The following is a 12,077-nucleotide window of genomic DNA, read 5'->3' on the forward strand; positions in this document are numbered from 1 at the left end:
CTTCCCCAGAAAGCAGATATATTGCAAGCAGTAGCTCTGCCTTTTGGGATTAATTCTTGGTACAGACTTACGTTATCCTATAAATTATATAAGAATTGAGGTTGCTAAGGTCACAGTACTCTTTCCTTCAGTAGGTATAGTTCAACCATCTGATGATTGTCATCAAAATAATTCTGTGTTAGGGATTTATGGCCTGATCTGCTCACTTGTCTACTAAACAAAACTTCAGCTTTTGTGAGGATAGATCATTGTTACACTTCTGATAGTATTTGCCAAAAAGTATGGATCCCATTTCATGCTAAAATGGTCAACAGATAGCTTTGTTGTATGTTCAGCATCTACACCTAAAAAGTATTGAAATTCTTCTTGCTGCATTGCAGAATCATACAGTTGAGGAAGTTACGAGAGAGAAAGCTTTCCATTGAGTACTTTGGTCACTTCAAGCAGGTGAAACATGTAACTCATGATACATTTATAAAGTTAGTAAATTAAGTGTCATTGAGTCAAGCTCAACTCTTGGTAACTGCCTGAACAAACACTTTTTAAACCTCCCATTCCCTTTTTAATGTGCTGTGATTGAAAAGAACATGGCGACGGTATAGCTAAGACTATCATTTATTCCTCCTCCTGCAGATACATCTTCAATGCCATCTCTTCAAGTTTCTGACAAACTTGGGGATTCTGCCAGGCTCCAGAAATATAGAGTTATTGCTGCTGGCTTAATAGCAGTAGAACCACTGGAGCCATTGTCGCAGGTTGGCTATACCCATGTCTCTGGGGCTTTTTGCTGGATTGTGGGTTGCACAGCCTGCATCTTCTGCTACAAGCCACATTAGTCTTGAGTGCACCTGGTAGAGTTTTGTCATTAATGTTGAACTTCACTAAACTCTTACAGTGCCTGCCTGAGTTGGCTTTCCCATCATTGCTCTTGTTATGTCCCGGATGCTATTCAAAGAGTTTAGAGGAAAAACTGCCTGATAGATCAAGAGACAATATATAGTTTCCCAAAGGAAAATGAGGATTAAGAATGGAAAGTTAGAGGTGGAAGGATTCTTACTGACAGGGAAGTCCTTCTGTGGAAACAGTAAGGAAAAAAAAGGACAACTGCATGTACAATGGAGTTGATCATCTTCTCCATTAGAGCACTTGGCCTGAGTAAGCAACCCTTCTCCTTTCTTCAGGCTGGCAGCTGCGAAGATATAGAGCAGTATATGGCAGCCCTATGAAGCAGTAAACATCTTGGAATCTTATATCAAGAAAAATCCATGTGTTGCCATCAAATTTCAGAAATGGTATAAGGGAGTTTGGATTTGAGAAGAAATAAAACAACACATACTTCCTCTGAAAATACTGAAATGAAAAAGGATGTAAGGATGGCTTAAGTTCCAGTCAATTCTGTGCAGAAAACAATTGCTTGGATGCCAAATTCTTAAATTTTGAAGAACTTGCACAATACTCTTGTGGACTCAAATGGGATTGGGCCATTATTGTTTCAGCATATTGTGAGAACCCAGCTGTTGTCTCACAACATTTCCTAGCATCACCCAGCCATCACCAAAGCAACATGAAGCATGTCCTCATTACTAGTAGTTGGACAACTTTAGATGATGCTATAAATTGCTAGAGGAAAATAAACTTAGCATGCTGTTTGATTAAACAGCCATTTGTTTGGGCATAACACTTGTTTTGCTAACCTACATTTAAGAGTTAGTGACAAAGTCCTGTGTGAATCAAGTCAAAAGAGTCTTATGGGTAGTTCTCACTCATTTCATGATGTATGTTTCATTTGGATTTATGAATTAATGATGTTAGGACTTTTTTGTTGCATCTATCCCTTTAGGCTTGAATGATAGGGAACAAGAGCAAAAATAAACATATATTATGTTCCATACCGTGTTTGTGAAATAACTTACTATAATATGCTTTCCTTTATGTGAGTTGAGGTATTGTAACCCTAGGTATATCAAAAGGATTGTGCAAATCCTTAGAGCCTTACTGGGCTTAACTATTTCAAGTGCAAAATGGAAATATGAAAACATAATGGCATGTTTGCCACGTAGTCTCCCTCTCCATGGCCTGGTATTCAGAGAATGTTACAAGAAACCCCATGAGGGATAATTACAGAATATCTTGGTTGAAGGCAGAGTATGTGTTTGTGTGTGCATAGAATGACCAAGCATCAAAAGATTTATTGTATATTGTCCCATGCAAGCCCACAGAATTACTTATAGCTCCTGCCAATGCTTTTTTCATTGCTTAGGATTATTTATTTCACTGGTATATTCTCCTCCCCCCACCAACCTGGGTCTAATGTTTGGTATTATATAAGTTTCTTATTTAATCACTGATCACATCCTGATACATATGTTTAGTTTCATGACAACACAATACAATAATGTCCCTAATGGCATATAATGGTTCTCTTTTCTCTACTCAGGAGTAAGTACCAGTACGTTAATAGGTTTTACTCCCTAGGTACATACTTTTACAGTCTATTTTATACTTTTATCTAAAAGAACTTTTATTTCTGTTCTGAATTTCTTGCATAATTTAGAACGAATATACTTTAACATTTTCTAGTTACCATTCCCCTTCCCTTTTTGATGTTTACAACCGCTCTCTGAGTATAATGGACACTTAGGGATGGTGTGTAAAGTTGTGGTTATACTGGAACTTGAACTAGGCCTAGATTTGTTTGTTCTTTTGTTTTTCTTCACCCTATATGGTTTCTAACATAGGAGAAAGGATTTAGAGTAAATGGCTCCATAAAAAGGCGTATTTTGATTTGGGGGCTTCTTCTATCTGGAGCTGAACAAAAACAATTGTTCCTCTGGTAGGGTTTGGTAACCATAGCTGCAAGAGAAACTCTGCTTTACTGCTTACTATGATGTAATTTATTTACCTCAGTCCATTATTGAAAGAGACTGGTTACCATATTTTAACAAAAAAGGGTAACTCTTGTATGTGTTAGGGTTTTTAACCAAATCTATTCATATGTACAAATACATATTGCAAAAGTACCCATTATAATTTAATTAGAAATACAGTATTTCTCACAATAATAGCTAGATCATCAATATGATCAAACAGAAGATTGGCTTGAACTGTGGATAGACCTCTGATTCCTCTAATGAAATGTTATGGCTACCGCATTAATCTTCTTTTATTTGTGAGTGTTAGGGGAAGTGTTGGGTAAATTATTTGCATAATAAAGTTCAAAAGTATAAGCAAGATAAGCTTTATAGACAGGACTTGAGCTAAATATGCATTTTATTCCAGGAGCATAACTACAACCAAGATCATAAATGGTAAAACTATTTTATGAAAGGAGACACATATATTTAGGTGGACTAGCCAAACATTTGTGTGCCTGATCTGGATGAATCTCTGGCCATTCCTGTTGGACCTTTGGTTTCTTGCTTATTTTTAGCAGTGAGTAACTATGTATTTGTTCATTTAGATTTCTTGTTATTACTGTATTCTGTTAAGAAAACAAGGCTCTAAGCACTGTTTTATGACTATAATTAAACAACAATGTAGTCTTAGACTTCCTCTCAGTTTCTTTATTCCATTAAAATTGTCTACAGCATCTGTTCTGGAGATGGTGATGACTAAAAAGGAAATAAAACATGGCAGCTTTTGGTCTGAATAACCCTTAATTATAAAGATCTCATGTAATTAAAAATTAATTAGCACGAAAGAATGCTTGACCTACCTCTATTTCATGTCTGGCAAGATTTTTGTTTATATGGAAGAACATTAATCTACCTTTTAGATTTTAACTTTGATAGATTTATTAGACTTCCAAAGAAAGTAGCAAAAACATTGTGTTGATGGCATTTATTGAACAACCCACTAGATATTTTAGCTTTCAACCATGTTCTACAATTGCAGTTGGATTTAATTGGCTGTTTTCAAATCCATCTTTCCCTATCTTCTATTCCCACTCTTAGATTTTCTAGTCTTAGATCTCCCTTCACCTCTTTTCATGTTCTGCAACTACCCTTGCTCATTTTTCCTTAAGGACCATTTGCTAAACTTCTTTTCTACAGAAAAAGTATATTAAGCCTTTATTCAGAATCTTTGAACATTTGCCCTGTCAGTATTCCAACAACAACCAGAGTCTGCTCTCACTGTCTGAAACTTTCCTTCTCCAGCTGCTCAATCTGTCTGTGACAACATAGAGGTTTAATCAATCATTGCCAAAAAGTCTATTGGGCCAGAGGAATAATTGGCATAAATGACAGTGACATCCTTTCACTGTTTTCTCTAAAGCATAAATGTGTTGATTATATTCATTGGTTAACTAATTCAGAATAGAAGCTTTTAATGTTTGGTTGCCACCAAATATTTTGCTATTCAGAAAGTAAATATCCATTTACGTAGAAAATTGGTTCCATAAGTATAGTTAAATTGCACAATGTCTTTAGATAGAAACAAGACTGTTACCAACTTTAGACACTGACTGGGTAATAATCTGATCTACGACAGATAGGCCTATGGGTTGCTTGAGGGCTCCAGTTAAACATTTTTCTCTTTTTCATCCAAATTCTGTTTCTTCTAAGCTGGTCCTGTACCTTCTATTATGAATTGAGGGTGTTTTTTTTCATAATATCATCAAATAACAGATACAGACTTTCTTCCTAGCTTTTATCTAGTTGCCATTATCAATGATTTCTATTTTACAGTAAATTAGAGCAGTGCATTATTATTCTTTGTTATTTCACTCAATGGATAGTTTACACACTATCTCCCTGGCCGTATTAAGCAATGTAGTCAAAAGCAGATTTTTTGTTCTGCTGATGGACAATATTCAACCACCATTTGTCTCTCAGTTCTGATTTTCTATCTCAGCCTGCTTATTCTGTAAAATTGGAGGATTTGTTTACCTTACCTTAGGTGAGTTTCTGGAGTTTTGATTTGTATTTATATTGTATTGAATTTTACCTCATAGTTCCTATTATAGAGATGGGAAAAGTGCAACATGGGGTGTATGTGTCATATGCAGCCTATGCATAGTAAACACCAACGAGATTTAAGCAAATTTGAGAAGTGGGAAATTGTGTATTTGAGGCATACTTCTCTCTTTTAGGCCTATCACACATGGCATTTATAGGCATTATCATCATGCTGTTGTGTTCCTATGGTCTTATTATCCTTGAGCAATTGAATGGATTTTCACTTGGCTTTGCTGCAACATGGCACTAAAGTTTTGGGGACCTGGAGAATGGGTCAGTTTTCTTTTTGCAGAAACTCTTGTCTCATCCTATACCAGGGATGTCAAACTCCAATTGTCATGGCGTTGTCATGGCGTTGTCATGGCGTTGTCATGTAATACATCATGAATTTCCCTCCATTAAACCGGGCATGGGCATGGCCAGTGCATGACGCCATGGGCCACAAGTTTGACAGCCTTGTCCTACACCATCCAGCTACCTGTCTCTAGTAGACTTCACAAACAACCTTATTAGCAAACAGAATTTAAGTTTTTTAGGCAATTTCACAGCAAACTTAATTTTACCTGCTTATATAAATACTCTGACACTGAGCTTCTGAGTTCAAGTGAGCTATTACTTTTTTTTCCATCGTTTTTTCTCCCACATATAAAAATTCTACATTACAGCCTATAGAATCATTATTGCTGCAATTGTGGATAGCTTTTTAACTGCAAAACTAAGTGTCATGGCCATCATCATAGCCTTCAGCATAAATTTATGTGCCAGAAGAATGTATTTCACTTTATGCCAACACCTCAGGGTTGTTTTATCATTTTTTTTGTTTTTGCCAAATGGCCAGACAAATGCTCCCAATTTGGATTGTAGGTGGATTGTGGGTAAGATTGCAGTCTTTCTTCTTTCTATGCAAAGTGGAGAAAAAGGAATATGTGTACTGTACAGTAAGGCACTGCAGCTTAGACAGATGGGCTCTAGCTGAATGTCACCTTTTTACATTTTTTATTGCTTGATTGAAAAGAGCATTGCTTGACTAACAATGTTTCTTGTCCTCAGCATTCCAAGATTTATAGGAAAGACAAGGGCATGCCTGGTTTCAGAATGCTTTGGGAGGATTTTTTTTAAATTAAAAAAAAAACAGTTTCATGTAAAAGGTCCCATCCATCCCATTGGCACTACAACAACCATGGAGTATCTTTTCCATCTCTGCCCTGCAAGATGACCTTTGTAGATTTTTCAGAACACCTACATATTTTTTTAGACTTCAACTCCTAGTATTGCCAAATAGCATGGCCAATGGCAAGAAACTGGGCTGTTTGTAAAGCATGTGGAGGTTATCAGGTTATCTAAGTTGTGCTCTATTCTAACATACTAATGTTACTCCAACTAAGACAGTTGGAAATTATAGTAGGTGTTAGATTGGGTGAATGGATGAGGCAGACTCAGGCTAACAGTAACAACAGCTCTTTATTAGTCAACACTATGTACAATCCAGCAAAGACTCTGTCTGACAGCAGCCCTTTTATAGGGAGCTGTCAGACATCTTAACCAATCACCTTTGAGTATTTTCCCACCGGATCAGAGGACCTTGGTGGAAACTACCATACTGTCTGTCAGAATGAAACAGTTGGAATGCCTGATTAATGACTAGCAATTATTTAAATAAACATTCAATTGCTTGCTTGAATAAATTACTATTAGCAATTGCTATTATTAGTGTTATTTTTATTCTTGGAGTTTGTCAGATTCAACTGCTTTGCTAATATCAGCCATTAGACTTCCTGTTACTTCCCATAATCTAATATAGGTATTAGATTATAAAACCTATAATTACCAATTAGAATAACCATATTATACTTTACAACTTGATTCTGCAGACCAAGTTTGATGGCACTTTAGTACAATATAACTGAAATGCATTAGGTTGGGAAACTTGCTTTACAGAGATACAGTATTTGGAAATAACGAAATATCCTCAGGTATCATCTATAATTTAACTGTTGTTTTCCCTTCAGTGTAACATATTAATATCCTATCCTTCCTGCCCTCTAGTCTCAATAAAATATTTCCTGTTCACCTTGTGATTGGGCTCTGCTGACAACTTATATTTCTTAGAGAGCATCTCTTCTTACTTTCAGAACTGTTTTGGATCTTTAATCAAAGTTTCTCCCCCCCCCCAATTTTTTGACAACAGAAATATATCTGTGTTGCCTAATTAAACCAGAATGACATTTGTTTCATTGGTATAATTTTATGGTGAAATTGGTTATAGCAGGAATAATTCTGAAGCGTATTTATTAGATTGTTGTCATTCCAACATTAAATGGGTCAAACACACAAATATGGCATTCCATATCAAACAATATTTTCAGAATGATGGAATTGTTTCCAACCCACTACTTGTCAATGGAGTTATACATTCTTATGTCCAGTTCACAGCTGTGATCCTCATGGTTTCCTTTAGGAATCTATATGTAATATTTCAAATAATATTGTAGATATAGATGATTGAGCGGCTGGTGGCCTTATGGTCAAGACACTCATCTCTCATTCAGAAGGTTGAGAGTTCAATCCTAGGTAGTGGCAGATATGTATCTCCTAGGCTGTGAAGAAAACTCTGCTGTGAATTCTGCATGGCATCAGGAAGGGTATCCAGCCAATAAATGCTCAGCTCTATTCTGTCACTCTGACTCCACCCCAAATAAAGGGATTATTATTATAATTAAGGGTCATAAAAGGGGAGTTTTATTGTAGATATACATGGTCCACATGAATATTTAGCACTAATCATTGGTTGTTGTCTGCAACGTAGTGTTTAGTGTAGAGTTACCCTGTAGTAAGATGAGCAACCAATAAATTTAATAAATAAGAATCTGGAATAAACATGTAAATTATACCCATAAGGGAAGGTGAACACCAGCCATGACTTGTCAGAGCTGACCGGCCGTATTAATAATTTGTAAATGAGACTAAGTTAAAGGACCTTATATAGATTAAACATGCCAGTATCATATTGAATTCCTTTAAGCTGTCATTTGTATTTGACCTAATAAACTTCCCCTTCTTGTCTTAACCACAATTTGTTAACTTCTCTGTTTCACTGGAACAAAGCAGTATTTTATTGCCCAGACTGTCCAGGAGGATATGGGAAGATATACTTTTTGGATATTGATGTACACTTGTGGCCATTTTTTATTTATTGAGGTAGTTTGTAGCTCAGCAGAGCCTAATTGGGAGGGAAAACATAACATACTATTCATCCTCATCACACTGAACTCTCATTGAGCTGATGGGAAAGAGATGAATTTCAAACAGTTCCACCTGCTCCTTGCGGTGCTGTCAAATGTAGCTCAATAAATCTTTTCTTTTTTATGTATGGAATAAGATTTAGCTCAACTGCCACCTATGAAATCCCAGACAAGGTAGTCCTTAAAAGCATAAACTCCAGCAAAGGTGAAAATGAAAACAGTAAAGAGAAATTAAATGCAAAAGTTGACGGGAATGGGGGGAATGAATGGGTGGAGATTAAAAAACCCACAACACCTGTAGCTTGTCTGACTTCAAGAACAGCTGCTTCTGCCCAATTTACATCACTGCATTAGTCATGCTCCTTAAAACAGTGTTGATGGGTGAGAGATTGATAAATGCCTTGAATTCAATCCATAGCTTTGCTCTTCCTCGTCATATGAAGAAATAATCCACCAATTTACAATTATAGTCTGTAGAAATGAGTTGTAAATTGAATTTTTCTGGTGAATAAAATATAGGAACTTTGGTTGCTATATTCCTTGGTAACATTTCTAAAAGTAAAGCTTAGCTACCATTTAATGAAGTATTCATCCTCCCCTTGCCATTTTTAGTTTAATATGTAATTTTTATTAAAAGATTTACATAAGATAAAAAAACTACAGAAACATAAAAAGAAGTATAGAAAAACAATTTTTAAAATAAAAGAAAAAAAGCTATCGAAAGAAGCAACTTCTGCTCTTTGTAGCAGTTACAAACAGTAATTACCATCTCTACTGTCCAAAATTATATATCATGGTTCCCTTCTTCCTATAAACAACCCTTTTTAATTAATACATCCTAAAATTAATTCGTTTTATTAATTTTTGGCAAAAAGTCCATAAAAGGTTTCCAATATTTTATAAAAGCAATTTATTTCCTCCTTATACAAGTCAACTTAGCCATTTCCATAAGGTCTGCCAAGTTCATAATAATTCCCCACCCCGGTTTTTGGAAAATTAGTTAGTTCAGAATGCGGCCGCGAGCGATATTGGGTGTGCCGAGGTATACCCACGTTACACCTGTCCTCCGTGAGCTACACTGGCTACCAATTGGTCTCTGGACTCAATTCAAGGTGTTGGTTATCACCTTTAAAGCCCTACATGGCTTAGGGCCAGAGTACCTTCGAGACCGCCTGCTGCCACATACCTCCCAGCGGCCAGTAAGATCCCACAGATTGGGCCTCCTTCAGATGCCGTCAGCCAGACAGTGTCGGCTGGCGGGCCCTCGGAGGAGAGCCTTCTCTGTGGCTTCTCCAACTCTCTGGAACCAGCTACCCCTGGAGATCCGGACCATACCCACTCTCCTGGCCTTCAGGAAAGCTGTAAAAACTTGGCTGTTTCGGCAGGCCTGGGGCTGTTGACCTCACTGTTGAGGTCCAGCCCCGATTAGAATGAATGTATGAGGGTGTTGCTGTTTTTAAACTGTTTCTTTTCTCGTTATGTGTTTTTTTTCTTTTTTTTGTAAGCCGCCTGGAGTCCTTCGGGATTGGGCAGCATATAAATATATTTAATAAAATAAATAAATAAAAATAAATAAATAAAAATTGGAATTGCACTCACCAAGACAAAGCATCTTAGGGGACTAAGGGTGCTATGGATATCTCTTGATTAATGACACCCCTTTTGTAGGAGTACCCACTACATAATTCTAATATTTGAAGATGATCTATTGACCTTTGAGAATATATAAGTTTATGCAGAAGCAAAATATATCAACAGAATCTCAGATTAGATTATTTAATTTGTTATTAAAGCTTTTAGGCAAAATATTTTGGTCCAGCTGTGGTACGAGAGAAAGAAAGTGTGTCAACAGAATTGTTTTTGCCCTTTTGGCACTAGCATCTAAAACTAGCCTGTGAAATAAATGAGCATTAAATTCAGGGCAGACATAATAAATTATTTCTCCTCACAACTTATAGATCTCTATGCTCTTGAGTATTTAAGACTTGTTACCCTGTGAGGGAAAGGCTTAAGAAAAATAAATGAGAGGCCAAATCATCCACCTGCTGTAACCTAGAGCTTTGAAGTAGGGTCTATGTACATGCTTTGCTTTGGGATGGTAGTTGGCCTTCAGGGAAAGGATACAAATTATAGGAAATTCCACTATCCAATAGTTAAGGATTCCACTGCTAGCATTTAGGATGAGAGAAGATGCATAACCCAGTGAGAGTGGGGATTTTGTGGTGAATGCTTGAGTTAAAAGTGAGATAGAGGAAACTATTCTAAACTACTGTTATAGAGTATAGTGTTGGGGCATAGACAGTTGAAAAACTTGAGTGAGTTAATAAAATTGTGAATTTTAGAATCCCTGGCCTTTCCCATCATAAAGTTGGTGATATAGAAGAAGGTACTGTAGATGTCGTATACCCTATTGAAACACCAGCTGAGCTCATAGTAATAAATGTTATAAGTGCACATGCACGGGGTGTGTGGGTGCTTGCGGGGTGGGTGAGGCGCACATGCGTGGGAATGGGAGGCATGTGGGGGCATGCGGAGGACATGTACACATGCATGGGGGGCAAGTGCATGCGCAAGGCCCGTGAATACATTGCATTTTGGGGGTTAAGGCACGCACATGCACACTTTTGTGTGCATGTGCATCGCTTTGGGCACTCAGTCCAGAAAAGGTTAGCCATCACTGCTCTATATCAAGCACTTCTAGGGATCCTTCCAAAATAAAAGTTGAGATAAAACTGAAATACAAAAAGAGAATTGGATTGAATGCATCAAAAAGCAGACATTTCCTAATCTGGTGACTCCCAGATGACAATATTGAGAAATACGATGCAGCATGGGGAAGATCATACTAAAGGGTACATTGTGCATGCATTTAGCCATAACAATTAAATTCCATCTCTAAATTCAGCGGCACAGAATTGCTCTCCTGTCCTGCTTAGATTTAGGCAATCTAACCAGAATGGGAAATGGGAGATTGTGAACTAGAAAGGCTTTTGATTTATCTAGCAGGTCCTCTGACCTTCTTACAGTTTTTGGAGATAAATTAAGGGTGTCCTGATTTTTTGTGGCATGGTTAATGAAGGTAGTAATATGAGGAGAAGAAGACAGTGATGGAATGATTTGTATACTTCCAACTGCAGTTTATGGGATCACATTAATGGAAGTGTCCCCACATTAAAATTGCAAACAGGAAACTAGACCAAGAGGGAACAGGTAAGCTTGGACCTTTTAAATCTAAAGTTTTAATTATTTTAATGTTTGCAAAGGATGTTTTTAATGGGAAAAACATTAAAAATATGTTTCTATTTGCATCATTATGGGACCTCAGGGTACTGAATTACTGGTTGAGACCTGAATCTAGATAATAGCAATGCAACATAACACTATCCAGTAATGTTTCTCCTTATCCAAATGCCCGGGTCTAAACATTATTACATTTTTTGTGAACAAGGATTGTAATGTTATAATTTTACACAATCTTCAATATATAAGTGGATACTTGCCAAAAGAAGTTCAGTAGTATTATGTTTGGTTTTCAAAGAACAAACTTTCCCAAAATGAGAACACTGAAGAAAGTAAATCTAAAAGAGAAAGTCAAGACATTCAATTTTCTCCAAGCTCCTTGGAGATTATTCAAAGGCACAAGAAAAGAATCCCAGCTATACATAGCTCTTGTTGGAAAAGGTATCAAAATATCTGAGAGGACTCCATAATGGTTAGAGGTCAGATATGATGTTAAAAACAAGAAGGTGTATGTCAAAAAAATGGATGTCTTGCTCAAATGAAAATAAAAATGAATCGAAACTCTGGAAAACATCTAGCAATACTCAATAAAATATGAAAAAGTTGAACAAAGAGCATTAAGTCAAACAATTCTGTT

Source organism: Thamnophis elegans, chromosome 1, assembly GCF_009769535.1.
Source record: "Thamnophis elegans isolate rThaEle1 chromosome 1, rThaEle1.pri, whole genome shotgun sequence".
Taxonomy (NCBI): domain Eukaryota; kingdom Metazoa; phylum Chordata; class Lepidosauria; order Squamata; family Colubridae; genus Thamnophis; species Thamnophis elegans.